Source organism: Plectropomus leopardus, chromosome 11 (genome assembly GCF_008729295.1).
Source record: "Plectropomus leopardus isolate mb chromosome 11, YSFRI_Pleo_2.0, whole genome shotgun sequence".
Classification (NCBI taxonomy): domain Eukaryota; kingdom Metazoa; phylum Chordata; class Actinopteri; order Perciformes; family Serranidae; genus Plectropomus; species Plectropomus leopardus.
In genome coordinates, this window is record NC_056473.1 from 9,177,324 (window position 1) to 9,193,400 (window position 16,077).

The 16,077-nt window shown below is 39.3% G+C and overlaps 1 long non-coding RNA gene across 1 annotated transcript; it reads right to left on the reverse strand.

Moving 5' to 3' along the window:
• Nucleotides 1-6: 6 nt before the first annotated feature.
• LOC121949709 lies at nucleotides 7-15,438 on the reverse strand. Its single transcript, XR_006106280.1, has 5 exons — nucleotides 15,316-15,438; nucleotides 14,795-14,920; nucleotides 14,398-14,445; nucleotides 12,269-12,419; nucleotides 7-150 (listed from the first exon to the last, which is right to left on the reverse strand). It is a non-coding gene; the product is annotated as an uncharacterized LOC121949709 (long non-coding RNA).
• Nucleotides 15,439-16,077: the final 639 nt, after the last annotated feature.

Genomic DNA, 16,077 nt, shown 5'->3' on the forward strand with positions numbered 1-16,077 from the left:
GGATACATGGACAGACATCCTTGATATTGTGTAATATAGACTGCTGCTCGCCTCGTGCTTCTATTTGGATGCAGATGTGGGTCAAAAGTAGTCGATGTTTAAAGAGGGTGGCTGTCCTGTGTTTGCCCCTCTCGCTGCCCTCAGCCCGTTCTACAATTGAACAGCAGAGGGTGTGGTTACACTGAAAACCAGAGCCAAACCAGCGACCTGGTGGTGGAGGAAAGTTTAAAGTGAACGTCATAAAGTTCAAAGTGATATTTTTGTAGGGATAAGAATGAAGGAAATCCCCGTGTGTCTCCTGGAACTCCACCTAAACAGACCAAACTCATCACAAGAAAAACATTACAGTAAAAACAATCAAATCAAGTTTCAAACTGACATGGTACTATATATCAGGATACTTCTGGGGAAAGAGAACTCATTATTAAGATGACGTGTTTTTTGACGAGGGTGTTTTTAAAGGAACAGTTTGACATTTTGGGAAATACACTTACTTGCTCTTTTGCTTTGAATAGGGTGTGATTGGTATCAGTCATGTTTGTACGCTTAATATGAAGCTACAGCCAGCTGCTGGTTATCTTAGGTTAGCATAAACAACGGGGGAAACAGCTAGCCTGGCTCTGTCTAAGGACAAAATAACCCCAAAAACCTGTCAGCACCAAAGTTAACCGATAGGCTACCACCTATATCATGGTTCAAAGCGAGCTGAAACAGTGCTAAAAGACCTGCAGACTATTGATTGGCTAGAGAGAATTGTCACTAGAATCATCACTTGTGTGATACAGCACCTGCTGCACCAACCTAAGATACCGCCAATAACCACTGCAATTTTTTTTTAAATCGCTTGACCCAGATTTTAAAAAATGCAGCCCTGCAAAACCATGCTGTGGAGTGCAGACAGGTTGCTGATGAAATGGTGTTGCCAACTCTTTTAATCAATTAAAGTAGCCCAAGAAGTCACTAGAAGTTGTCAGATGACATCATACACTCATTTATACATTGATGATGCCATCGCACATTTGTATATAGGATTAAGGAAGCATTGAAACTTAGCTGAATGACATTCAAAAGAAAAATCTTCAACAAAACACTTGAATGCAATGAGAGCTGCGGTGCTAGTATTATACTGCACCACTTCCTTGTATTTCCAAAAGTAAGCGTCAACATTTCTATTGAAACACACAACAACTGAACTTACGCTTCTGCAGCGAGCAGCTTCTCCTCACGTCCTGCCTGTTCCACACCTACTGCATGATGGGAGAGGAGAGAGGGGCAGAGACCCCACGCTGATGGTTTAAAAGCTGTGGTCTGCCATTACTCTGAGCTGCATCCTTATGCGTCTGCTGTTTACATTCCAGGATGCTGCTACCATGATGTCCACACAAGCATGGGGGATAACGCTTCACATGGCTATGTTTACACAACAGCACAACCAATGCTGGGACGTCAACAAACACGGATGCTAGGCACGGATGTTTAGGATTAGGGGAAGGAGGCACATGGTATGGTGTAGGAAAAAAAAATCACATTCAGACAAGAAGCAAATACTGGACTCCTGCATGAAAGTCCAGGGTTTGTTGGACCCATCCCTGCTGCATTTCATGCATTTTCATTCTCATTCTCAGGTGCTGTCCGCTGGCATAAAAGAATGCCACAAATGGTTCTGTCCAGCTGCATTTTCCCCTGATGCTGTCCTGCTGTGTTTCATGCAGACGCGAAAGATGGTTTGTCACAGTGGTGGTATTTCACGAGTTTGGAATGGGAACAGGCTGCAACAGTATATTTCTCACTTTTTTTCCTGATGGTCTGAACAACTACATAGATTTGCCTCTAGTCGCTTTTAGAAATAAAGTTGAGGAAGAAGGACGGCAAGTTAGCAGCACTGCTATGAAAAGATCTAGCAAGGATAAAGCAACATGAGCTGTGTTGCGCTGAAGATGATGTCACAGCAGTTTTATGCAGTGTCGCTAAGCTGACAGGGTACTATCTGCAGTGGTTAACACAATCGAACAAGGACCCTGGTACCAAATGTGACAAGAGTGGAGTCAAGTTCAGCTGAACCATGCAGTGGAAATGAGAGGTACTGGTAACTGACAGCGGCCATTTAGCTTAGCTTAGCATAAAGACTGGTAAAAAGGGTGTTCACCAATATGTGAGCCTATTGCTTTAAGAAGGTGCTGGAGAGAAAGGCAAACTGAGTATGAATTGAAGCAGAAGCATGGTGAACACCTCCACACTGCCTCTCTCATGTATGGATAAACATCTTCTCATCTTAAATTTTAGGACAAATCCTCCCTACAGGTCTATAGTCTGTAAGGTTAAACACCTGTCAAAACAGGTGTTTTGTCATCAGTGTTATCTATAAATTACTGTTAATATGAAACAACAGAAATATGAAAGTAAACAGCAGGTATTGCAAAGAAACTGAAGCAAAAAGAGAAGTAGTAAAAATACATTATGGTTGAATAATCAGGTCTGAGCTAAGGAAATATTGTTGACATTAAATGTGAAACATAAAGGTATCAGGTCTAGCAGGTCTAATAATAATGCTATGACTCATGTTTGTTCCCAGATGGCTCCTTTTGAACAGGAGCTGAAGGGGGTGAAGGTTTATCGTATGACATGCTGTTCATCACACCTCCTCTTCCCCTTCCTTCCCACCATGCTCATTGGCCAAATCCCATCTAAATGACTGTAAAAACAACACACATACTGAGACAAAAGGATAGATTTCCATGCAAGGAGAAGATTTGACACATCACACCAAAACAACCCTGGATGAGTTAAGTGAAAGGAAATTAAATTCTGCCCTCCTGTTAGTTTGATGGTAAATGCTCTGCATCACCAAACTGCGACTGATGACTGAGTCGAAGCTCAATGAGAAAGACCCCAGGAGGCATCCAGAGAAACTGTAGTCATCAATTTATCTCTCATCACTCTCAATATTTTTGTCTGGAGTCATCAAGCATCCAAGAATTCAGAGCGGTAGTGAGTCAGTCAGTCGGATTTGAGGAGCAGGAGTCAGTGGAGACTCACGGAGGAGTAAGATATGATTGTAAAATATCGTTCCCCGGAGCTCTTCCTGAAGGTGGTGTGTCTCTCGTTGCAGCTTCATGCTTGTATCAGACCGAATGCTCCTCAGCATGCTGAAGTGAGTTCATGCCCGGGGCAAGCAGAGCAATTATCCTTAATGGCGGAAGGTATAACCCCATGAATATGTGCAATCATGTGCTCATGAGGCAGCAAGATGAGGAAGGATGGAAGGAGTGAATCTAGTTGAAAGGTTTACTTTTCATCATGACACGAGCATGGAGGCTTGTTGACCGGAGCAAAGCAGAAATGACATTTAGGTTCCTGAAGTATGGACTAATAAATCTGATCAGTTTGAAGTTCAGCACATGAGGGGGACATATGCCAGCAATACCTCTAGGTGATTTGTACCAATTACTTACAGGATTTACCCTCTAAAACTTATTTCGTTATCAATAATGCAGAAAAATTACTGTCGGATTATTCTGATGATAATCTGACGATAATCCCAATGGAAAGTCTTTTTCTGTTCATGGCATGCAGACTCAGAGTAGCATCACCACAATCTGAAAACCTGTTGGTCATTAGTCTGGCGATGACAAGCACTTGAAGGCAGCAGGGTTTCAGGAAATTCGGTATAGCAAGCAGATATCAGGGTCAAGACGTCTTCTTCTATGCATCCATCATTTTGGTCTATCTTTTTAAAACATATTTGCGTACGAATTCAGAAAAATCAAACAAAAAAGCGAATAAAAAGTTAATCATGGACAGACAACTCCCAATCTGTTCCAAGACTGCATTCCAGTCAAAGCGTTTCACCTCCCCACACTGTTTACCTGGCAGTCAAAGGTGACCAGTCAACACTACATGCACTAAAAACAGAAACCAGAACACTTCAGAAACCAGTCTTGCTCCGTTGCCTACAGAGTCTGCATATGCTGTTTATAGAGAAAGCGTCATCAGAGACGTCCTGCTGTCCAGTCGGCCACCAGCGCTGTAAGACATTAATATATGACCGAATTTTGGTTGTGATGTCAGGTGAACAAAAATCAATGTCAGAAATCAGATAACGGGTGATAGATGACATTGATATTTTGTTGGTTTATGTTGTGTTGTTCAGTGAACAAAATTTAACATCTTCTAAATGTCCGTTGCCTATATGTCATCTTGACATAGTATAATGTTTATAATTGAGTTGTATGATATGGCAACAAAACCCAGTGTCTGCAAAATGTAAGAATTTAATGTCTACACAATATGAAAATCTAATGTAAGACAATTAAAATATTGTTAACCAAATATTTATTCCAACCAAAATTTAATGTCTGTCTGACGTAAGAGTCCAATGTCTTTTTGACGTCATATTGACATCCAATCATTTGGAAATTACATTTATTAATTTTCTTGCCACTCATATATCTGTTTGTTATGATATGAAGCTATAACCAGCAGCCAAGTAGCTTAGCTCAAAGGCTGGACACAACTGGAAACAGCTAGTTTGCATCTGAATTACCACCTTTACATAAAAACATCTAGTTAGCTAGCAGTTTCCCTGTTTCCCCTTATGAAGCAAAAACACAAATGATCCTATCTAAAGCCAGTGTGATTTGTCCGTTCTGGGCTACTGTAGAAAAACATGGCAGACTCCAAGGAAGAGGACCCGCTCTGTATGTGGACATAAACAGCTCATTCTAAGGCAACAAAAACATGACACTTCTTAATTTCAAGTGACTATAAACCAATGAAAACACAATAACGGAAAATATTTACAATTTCTGCCGATGCCCCTAAATCCTACACAATGGACCTTTAAGAGACATGTGAATCACCAGGACGCTATTAGGATCAGAAACCCAGTAAGGCCAGATGGAGGAAATCCATCCCCAAGTCGCTTTAACTACAGGACACTGAGCTGAAGATTAGTCAGTCCACCTCTTTGTCCACATACAGTGCATGATGTCAACACTTAAACTGCGTCATGTGCAACGCAACAACTCTGCTTCCTTTACATAAAGCAATCAACCTTGTGACAGCTGAGTCATAGACAATATTTCTTAATGTTGAAGACGCAGCGGCAGACAGTCTCCAGTTTATATATCTCACAGTGATGGTTATGTATGAGGATAAGCGCATAAGAGAAGCAGAAACTGAATTACTTTCGTCAAATAATATGGAAATAAAAAATAAAATTGACGTTGCAGGATGAGTAACCAGGGGATTTTAGAAACCTGCCAGTCTGCCGTTAATTAGTCTGGACCTTTATCGCCTCGCCCGAGATCAGTGACTGTGCAGACAAAGGACGACATCATCACAGGCAGTATTTAAATGACAGAATGAGGTTTGCAGGGAGGCTATATATATATACTGTATGTATGCCTGCGTCAATGTAGGCCAGTATCCAGGTGTGGTCACTTGACACTCACATATGCAACACTCAGATGTGAGAGCAAAATAAAGACAGAAAGTGCTGTACGAAGACGCATATAGCCAAGAAAATTGAGTATTAAGGAAGAAGCCTTGAAAATCAATCTCACAGACTCACCAAGTGGCGTCTCATTTTTCTGTGAGTGCAAAGTGACACAGAGAAAGTGTTTCTCTGAGAAGAGACAGCATCTGAGATCGAGAAGACACCTCCATCCTGGGAAAGATTGCTGATTAAATTCCTCCCACCAGCAACGAAAACATGTTCATCTTGTTCATGGCAGAGTTGTTTAGTTATTTCAAGGAAATGCTGATGAAGAAAAAAGACATTTAAGGCCAAACAAGTTTTTCAGGACATGATAGAAACCAGTCCCTCGGCATGGCTACAGGTGACTGACTGTGGTTCAAAAATAGAAAGTGAAACTGCTACATCACTTTCTGCAACACCCTATAAAATTATACATCATTTTAACAGTAGGAATAAAAGAAGAAACATCATTTTTGTGTTTTAATATCCAAACACATTAACATACACATGACGACAGAGATAAACACAAAAACTAACCTGTTGGAAATGATCCGTCACCTACCACATGATGCATTATTTCCTCCCTGGAGACATTTTCACACTTGCTGCTTCGACTGGAGTGTAACTCAGCTGAAGTGTACATTCTGTAGTCCTCAGGGTTGTCTTCAAGCTGTATGAATGTGTGTGTTTCTGTGTGTGTGTGCAAACACACCGAACAGCAGAGGAGTTATGAGATGGAGATGCCAGGGAGTGCACAGCCCCCTCTCCTCTTTCTCTCTCTCTCTCTCTCTCTCTGCTCTTTACAGTCAGCGTGAGTTGTTCATCCAACTGCTCTGCCAGAGTCATTATTGTAACTGTGAGTCAACACGGGCTCCCACACACACACACACACACACACAGAAATGTACACATGTAGATAGCCTGCACTGTATTAATGTCTATATTTACAGTAAGCTATGAAGGTGTAAACACAGAAGATATTAATGATGTGGAAGCCAGTTTTCACAAGATAATTAACCATACAGGAAATAAAGTGCCCGGTATCAAAGCTCACTCCCTCACACACAAACATTACACACCCAGGATGACAAAGCATCCATGCTTTCACCAACGCAAACAACCAATTTACTCCGTTTACACACTTCATCACCATAATAGTCCTGATTTATTTCCACCATGGTGTAAGCGACCAACTCCAAAATGCTGTGAAATTAGTAGCATTTTTCCTCATTTCAACTCTAATTTAAGACTTGATTAGACTCCTTTAACCCTTTGAAACCTGGTCAAATTGGCAAAAACATTGGGAGAAGGCAGTGAACAAGAATGAACAAGAAATTGGCATGGAATTAGTAAAAAGCACAAACAACTAACTAAAAAATTGTAAAAAAAAAAAACTCAAAACACACACATATACACAGACACACACACACACACACACACACACACACCACACACACCAACAAAAAGCAAATGACCCGTAAATATAGCTTGAAAATTTTAATAATTCTGTAAAATAATTTTAAATATATACTTATAATAAAAAATAAATAGAGTTTTTTGGACACTTTTCCCAAGCTTTTTAATTAATTAATTTTTTCTACATCCACTCATTTCTTGCAATGTGTGGGAAATTTCTTTGCAAAGTTGCTCATTGCCTCTTTTTACCCATGTTTTTGAAAGAAGTCCAACTAATTTGCTCAAGGTTCAAAGCTTTAAGGTTACTGAATGCAGCACAAGTCAATTCAGGTTTCAAAGGGTTAAATGAGCAAACTAAATTGTACATAGAGAAAACAGGAACACAGTGTTGTTAAAGTTGAAACCATTACCAGAACAACGCAGCTTACATAAACTCTGACTTCCTCCATGAGTAAAAGCACACAAACTGGGGGATTCCCGGGCCGATGGCGGAAAGGGAAGACAGAAATTGTATCCGTATGGTGACGGCAGGTGAGAGGGCACAACTCACAGGGCAGGAATCTTACCCTGCATTCCTCTGCTGTGACGGGAAACGGAATAATTGTTTCTCTGTTAAACACCAAAGGCTGACACATACGCACATGAGCCCACCCCCACATCACCCAGCACGTGCTTCTCTTCCCAGTATCCGTTCCTATATAGTGAGTCAGCTGACCACACCATGAGTCGCTCCTTTCATGTGTCCATCGTGAAGATGCCAAAGGAAGTGGCTGTAAGCGCTGACTCACATCAACTTCTCACCTCCCCAAAATCCCCTCATCACGACAATAACAACATCTTTGATTCTGCTGTCAGTTATCCAGCATCTTCCTGCAGCGCTGTGTGCACCTGCTACCAATCTCTCTATCTGCCTTCTCTGTCACTTTAACATACGCTTCCAGCTGTGTGGGAATCCACAGCCACAGCATCGCAAGGAATGCCTCTCTAGATGTCCACAGTCCGCAGATGGCCTCCGCCCAATGGCCAACATCCTGACCATCCTCACACGATCCCTCATCCATCTCACCAGAGGGAGAACTCAAGACTCTGACACAGTGAAAATATCTCCCCACTCTTCACTCGGATGCACCTTTTTCTTTTTCTCTCTGTTTGTGTTACTCTGACAACCAGCTTACAGACACAAGCTATATCGAGACTGCTGAACTGTCAAATGCTCAGTTTAACTTCACAGTCTGCACTGAACTTTAGAGCTACATCAAGACAGCCTGACTGCCTCGGTAGGTGTCAGCTGTTGTACTTGTTGGCAGAAGCAGAAGTTGAAGTAAAGTGAATTAAATAAATAGTTTGACATTTTGGGAAACACACTTACTCGCTCTCTGCCAGAGTTAGATAAGAAGACTGATACCACTCTCAGAATTTTCCATTTATTATAAAGCAAAAAGCAAGAATCAGACAAAGGGTCTGCATACTATATTAAAAGCTCACATACATTTTTAAATGTGCAATTTTTCATTTAACAGAGATCGACGCTAGAGCCTGCTGCTGGTTAGCTGAGCTTAGCACAAATACTGGAAACAAAGGAAAACAGCTAGCCTGGCTCTGTCCAAATGTAACAAAATCCAACAGTTTCCCAGAAATTATGTTTATATACATCTAAGTTTAAAAACCAAATACATTTGGAGGAAAATGCAATGTAGAGCAAATTCCATTTTCTATTAACATCATGAGGAAATGTTGCTCATAAACATATCTGGCTAGTTGCAAAAATGTTGATACTAAACGTATCAGCAAAATATCATCTGACAATGTATTTCAGCAGGTTGTTCTTACACACTGTTCATACGTTTTCCTATGAAAAGTAGCACACCCAGATCTGTACATATTGCACCTAATCATGAGCCAGTGACTCATGCATATCCCATGTATTTATGAAGGATAAGATCAATCGACAGATGCGCTGACTGGATAAAAAATTAAGCGATTCCTTAGGAAGGCAGGTTATGTTGGTGGATCGGTCAGGAAATGCAGGACTTTCCCCGGGAGATCATTGTTTGGAACCGTGTGGAGTGAACTTCAAGTTAATTTAAGATACCATGTTTCCTAAATCTAATCACAATAACTTTAACTTAAATATAAAAATTATGTAACTCCATTTGTGGGGCGCTAATTCTAAGGATATCATAAAACTGTTGAATGAGGATATATTTATTTCAGCCTTTTTCAGCCAAAACAGCCAATCCTGCAATACAGTATCTAATTACAATGACTACAGCATTACTTTCTTATTACCTATATTCAGTTAAAATGTAGCCAAAATCATTTCCCTTTCCTAAGTGCTGTTATAACCTAAATCTAAGACAGGAGTCTGTACACCCACCATCCTCCTGCAACCACGTCCTTATGAAGCCTACATGAGACATTAATGTAGCGACTGAAAGAAACGTCTCTGAACTGATCCAGGCAGCGATTATGTTGCCAAACAGCATCTTTGAAAAAGCACTGACAAACATACGTTACTTCTTGGAGACAAGTTTAAAAAGCGTATCTACCAGCACCACTAAAGGACAATGATATTTCCTGTTTGTTCAAACCATAAATGACAAGATGTGGTTTGTGACGTGTCTTGACGTCATGGTGAAGTTGACAACCAGCAGATACTCCAGGAAGTTACTGTATGTACCTCAGAGATAACCCTGTGGGACATAACCCTCCCATTAGTTGTTTACACTTTCCTTCTTTGAAATTCTGTATGGCACAGCAGGGAAAGGAAAAGTTAGAGAAGGACGGTAAGGATAGTTTTTAGGAAGAATAGATGTAATATCTGGAATATATGTTGAAAAAAATACCAATAACCATTGCAAGCTGCAAACAAGGCACTGTTGCATGATTACAGAATGTGTCTGTGCATTACAAGTAGATTTTGTTGCAGCTACTGTGTAGAAGTACTGTGCCCTGTGGGACTGTTGAAGTAATATCTCATCAGATGTCACACTCTCCCTAGGGTTCAGCAGGCAACACGACAAATCACCAAAAAAAAGAAGAAACAAGCAGCGTTATGTAACAACTCTACTCAAGTAGTCTGCAGGCTTCCAGTGCGTCCTTGGTAACAATCACTGCAGCACCACCAAAGAAAGGACAGGATTGCATAACGACAAACTCTATGACTTCAAAAAGTAGCTATGCAGCAGGTATAAACCCACTGACAGTAATTCCAGGTGATACTGTGAGGAATCTGATGCTAAGATCTTTATCTTCCTCTTCAAAGTAACAATTTATTTTGTAACATGTACATGACGATAAGTTGTGAATTTATGCCAGCAAGTATTCTTTCTGTAAGTGTAATGTGAGTTATTTAATGATGCTGCTCAAAACACTGAGTGGGTGATAAGGTTGCAGTGATGAGCTTTTGTCTGTGGAATGACTCTGGGCACCCACACGCCTCCTGATCTTGTTGCTTTTATTTTATTTTGTCCTCGTAAATACATTCTTGACGTATACCTTACATTCATTCACAACCTCTAATTCTAAAGACCTGTGTCCTTCGGAGAAATCGCAGTGCTACACTTTGATCTGCACAGTGCGCTGAGATTAAAGAGAACAAGATGTGCTGATGTTTGAAAGATAGAAAAAGTTCCCTAAAAAAAAGCAGCTATAATAGAAAATGTATATTTTATTTGTAATGGGAGGTTGGGAAAAATTAATGCAGCATAGTATTGTGAAATTTTGTGCTGCAATATTGTATCAATTGAGGACACCAAGTGTACATGTTTCGATTATATAAATGATTAATATTGCAAATACAAATTAAACCTTTGGTCGCCTACCATATACCACTTGTTACACACATTTTGCAACAATAAAATGACTGAACTTAGGTTAACAGACTGAAAACTTTAATGACATAAAGAAATGGTATATAAAAAGTATTAGCTTATAACCCCAGCCCCTTCAGGTATAGCTGTGTCAGTCAAAACTGATAGTTTCACATGAAAATTATTTGGATGTTGGTAAAACATCCAGAATTCTAACTGGGAGTTTACGCTTGGCACATGGGAGAAGTTTCAGCTGGTTGCAATTTACAATCCTCACCACCAGATGCCACTAAATCCTACATACTGTTTCTTAAATGGTCCAGTGTGTAAGAAACGTGGTGTCAAAACGCAATCGTAAACAGGTTATTAATTTCCATGTAAACACACTGTGTGAAAATTCAGAATGTTCAGGTTGTTTTGATTCAAACATAATGTGCTTAATCAAAAACAAAAAAAAAAACCCTTAAAAACCCTTAGGCGTCATTTAAATTTGCTCCAGCTGAGCAAAATGGCAGATTTTCCAACTGAACAATTTTTTATGGTAAGACAAGACCGATATATTTTTACACTCTTTTTCAAGTCAACATCCCATGGGAATGAAACTGCAGGTATGTGCAGTGTAACATTTCACATTTTAATGTAAGGCAAATTAACAGGAGGCAAAATGACCCTCGTCAAAAGGTCGTGTTTGTAGTGTATTAGATATATCATTTAAGCATACAAGCCTTTACAAGTATACTTGTAGTTTTGTGCTTAACTTTAAGTATATTTAAAGCAGTATTAAAAAAGTACTTCAAAATAGATGTCATTAAGTTCAACTTGAATGAACTAAAAATAAGTATACTAATTCTGCAATACTTATGAATAGTGCATGATATTTAAAGTGTATTGCAAATTTTAAGTCAGTGCACTTTTATAACGTATATTATATATATGTATATATACGTATAATGCACCAGACTATGGAGCAGCTTCATTCTCCAGGCTGTGAGACTCCTCCTTCAACTGTTGTTGATGTAGCAGGATTTAAAGACACATTTTGATAGATCTACTTTGTACCTTGTACCTACAGACTTAGCATGGTCATTTTGTATAGGTTACTTATGAGAAGTATTCTTATTTTCACTTAGAAAGTATAATTTGAAGAATATTGATGGTCTTTGTTTCTGTATACTCAAAGGTGGGCACCGTGTGTGGCCAAAGCGAAGGATTATCAGGATGGAAGTGGCAAACCTCAGGTCATCTGATCTGACTCATCAACAGATAGATGCCTTGGCGGCCTGTTTGCCGTCTCTGCAGTGTGGCCCAACAACAGATGAAGAGCCGTTTGACCAAATGTGGTGCCAAGACAGTTTTGATGTGTGTAAATACTATAAACCTTCCCAATTAACTCAAGCAGAGAGGAGGAGAAGGAGGATAAGGCATCAACAGTTACTGCTGGTGACTCCAGTCCACCCAAAGCGCATCGACATACAGGCCCTGGCTAATGACCAGAATCACTTCAACACCGTGGAGTCTGACGGGACTACATTTGTAAGAGTCACTTGTCCTGTTCACTCACCTGATGGACGACTGAGTCCGAGCACATGGAGAGTGTCTGACTACGATCTGGAGGGTCGGATGATCCTGTCTGTGATCTGCAACATGAGGCGTGACAATGTCTGGCCATGAAAACAGGCGGCAGGTAGAGGAGGAGGGCGCAGCATGTCAACCTGAGCATTAGAAACAGAAGAGCCAGAACATCAGTATTAGTATTAAGCTTGCATTATTTTTGTCCACTTGAGGGCAGCAGAAACAAACTGTAAGCCTATTATTACATGATGTCAGTTATGAACATGTTAGCAGTGTTTTTTTTTTCCCTTTTGGTTTCCACTAACTCCTGAGGTAAAAATGTATCTTTCTCTTTAGGAGCTAAATGCTCCACTCACCAGCAGCTAACTTTGTTTGTTGCATGGTACCAGGCAGTGTTTATAAAAGAGCTCTTAAGAGTGAACTAAAACAGTAAAGATGAGCGTCTAAAACAGAAAAAGCAGAAAAAGCAATAAATAGAGAAAGAAATATCTTATTTCGCCCCCAAAATGGTCATTTATATTTGCATTACTCACCTCGGGTTTTGTTGACGTTTTGAAAAAATTTTAGCCTGTCTTGCATGCCTCCACCGTCAAAGTATTCTAATACAATGGTCCGATATATAATGAATCAGCATCCCACAAATGACATCTTAAAGTTATGTAGATTAGGGTTAGGCAGGTAAAGTTATGTGTACTGAGAAAATCTCAGTTCCTTTGGTTTCACATGGGACACAAACACAGGTCTCTCCTGAGGGACAGTCCTGTGTTTTTTTGATCTATGCAAAACCCCAACCGGCACATGTTATGTGAGAGTTTGTAAACAGATGTTTTAATATGGTTTTGCTGTTTTAAATGTTGATTATTTCAAGAATTTTCATCGTTTTTGAATTCTACTTTCACTGTGGAGGCATGTACGAAAAACTTGGGAAAAAAGTTTTCTTCATGAATTCAACATAACACAGGTTGAGTAACTGATATACAAATGGTAATTTTGGGGTGAAATATTCCTTTGCCTGCATTTGCAGTTTTATCCTCAAGGTTCAAAACTGGTCATGTTTGCTTTTACAAGAAATCCCACTGAGAATCAAACAGTCAATCAACCATTCAGTCAGTGATCAATCCCTAAAAACTGTGAAATTAGAAAAACCAGCAGCTTGTGCTATAATCCATAGCAACAAACAAATAGTATTTCTGAAGAAATTGGGAAACAGTGAGCATGAAGTTCCCCTCTTCCATGTTTGCATTTTACTGCAGTGGATGTTTGTACTACATTTGATAGTAAAAACAGATCAAACACACAAACACACAAATACATGTAAAGTAGAGCTATTTTCAAAAGGCACAAGTGCACTTGGATGCAATTACATAACACACACACACACACACACACACACACATACCACTCTTATGCATAAACACAAAAAAAAGCCACAGATAAACACTGGTGTGTTTGGCCACTGCCTCTTCTGTGGCTAATGAAAGATCTTGACGTCAGGTCTGGTCTGCAGACCACAGCTTCACCTCTGCTTTACTTTCCTGGCCCTTTTTGTGCAGCGAGTGCACGACTCTGCAAGCTGCACGGGTAAAACAAACACTTTAACGTCTGCCTCGATCCATCACTGTTTGTGGAAGCCCTTTTCGATGGCATTGACATGAAACAAAATAGTTACAATATCTGATTAAGTAAATTAGATTTGTGAAATTGAAGCTCTGAGACACCAAAATTAAGTAATGTGAGGTCAAAGCAACAGAATGAGTCAACTTCATGCAGTGAAAAAAGGCTATAACTTGTTGTTTCAAAACACAGAAACATTCAAGTTAACTTCCAAAATGTCAAAATGTTAGGAACTGACAGAACCAGCCTTGTTTTTAACTTGTCATCCATTCAATACTCAGTTTATTCTGGAAGCTTTCATGAACTTTCTAAACCTACATAAAAAGCAAATAATCCTTGATCTAATCTCTTGCATGTAATTTGCCAAAATTGGAGTTTTTACTTTACATCTCTTTCTGGGTGTCTGCACCCACACGCAGCCACACACACACATGCAAACGCTCACTTCCTCTTCATATCAACCAGGACATGGTGAACCTAAAATTAGATGAGACAAACACTCACATGTTAACAGAGACGTAAGTCCTTCATTTAGCTGGACTGTGGCTTTTACTGAAATAAAGAGCAGAGAGGCATGAGATAGGATAAAAAGGCAAGTGCTGGCATGTAACCAACCACATGTTAAAAAGTACTTCACATAAGTATAACCTTGTATTTACTTGCAAGTAGTTAATAGTTCCACTCTGTTATATTACAGTGTTGCAACTACATTTATTTCACAGCTGTAGGCCATAGTTACTTTTCAGAGTTTACATAAAACTGCGCAATCACTTAATAAAATAAGATAAATATACACATTCAAAAATTAAGTTAAACTGCTAAAATTAGATTTCAAACAAATGCAACAGTACTTCTAGCATATTAATACACAATAAAAATGATCCAATAATGTAATACTCACGAGAGGACGTCCTGCAGAATGAGTACTTTTGATATTTTAAGGTGCAGCAGCAGAAGCAGCAGCAGCCTGTAGCAGGAAGAGGAGGACCTCTGCTGGTGTATTTGATGTTTTCAGGGCGTGTTCTGTCTGATGCATTTAAACATGAGGAAGGGGCCAAAGTACAGTTTATTAGCACACCTTACCAATATGACCAGAGCACATGCATTTAAAGATGGAGTCTTTAAATACAGCAAAATGGACTTAAGAGAGTTACAGTATGCAGACCATTTTTGTCATATTTTATTTATTAATTGGTTTGGGAAGCGTGTAGATGCTATTTTTTCTGTCTGATACATTTGAAAGTGAGAAATTTACAAAGCAATTTAAAATATAAGAGTAACATTTAAGCATGACTCAAGTAATTCATAACGTATGTTCAGAGCAGGAAGAGACAATCTCACACAAGCAGTATTCCCAATTCCATACTTTACTTTTGCTGTCTATATTTTGCATTTAGCTTACAAAAAAACAAACATACATACCTGTTTCATGCCAACAGGAAACTGTATATTACATGCATGGATGCATGTTGATCACACATGAACAGCAAAATTATTTCTGCAAAGGTTTAGCTGATTGTCACTGTTCTGTTTCCTGATGTGTTTCTGCTGCTGTTTCACCTCCATCCATAATTAGTGTTAATTTGTTCCAGCTGGGACCTGCTCCTTCATTTCCTTTGCGCATTGCATTGTGGGACAAAAGAGTGTATGACCAGCACACTTAAATGAAGTGAAGTGTGGTTCTCAAAGGACAAAAAATAAATACATTTGAAAAACTCAACAGCAATATCTCTTTGCAGAAATCATGATCTGGTTACTCGGGATAATTGACAGACCTTGTTGTGAACAGTTTAATAGGAACTGTTTTCTTACTACTGAACTACAACTGCTAACTTTATCACCACACAGCAGTGCAAGATGTAAACATAATGACTGAACAAAAACAATTACTGATTTTCTTTTGTCCCATGAATTGTCACATAAAACAGCATGCACGTTATTTCTTATGTCCTGTCTAACTGAGTCAAAATTGATTCCATACGTAAAGCATTTTTTAATATATCTGCATCCACAAATGCTAAAGAGAGCTCAGGATTATTTTGATGGCACAGTGATTCTTAATGAAAATAACTTAATACTGTCTGCTGGTCAAATGCATAATAAACCATAAAAATGTACTTGACTATTTAAAAAACACAAACAATCTGAGATGCTGCAGGAATATTGAGTTTTACAGAGATTTCT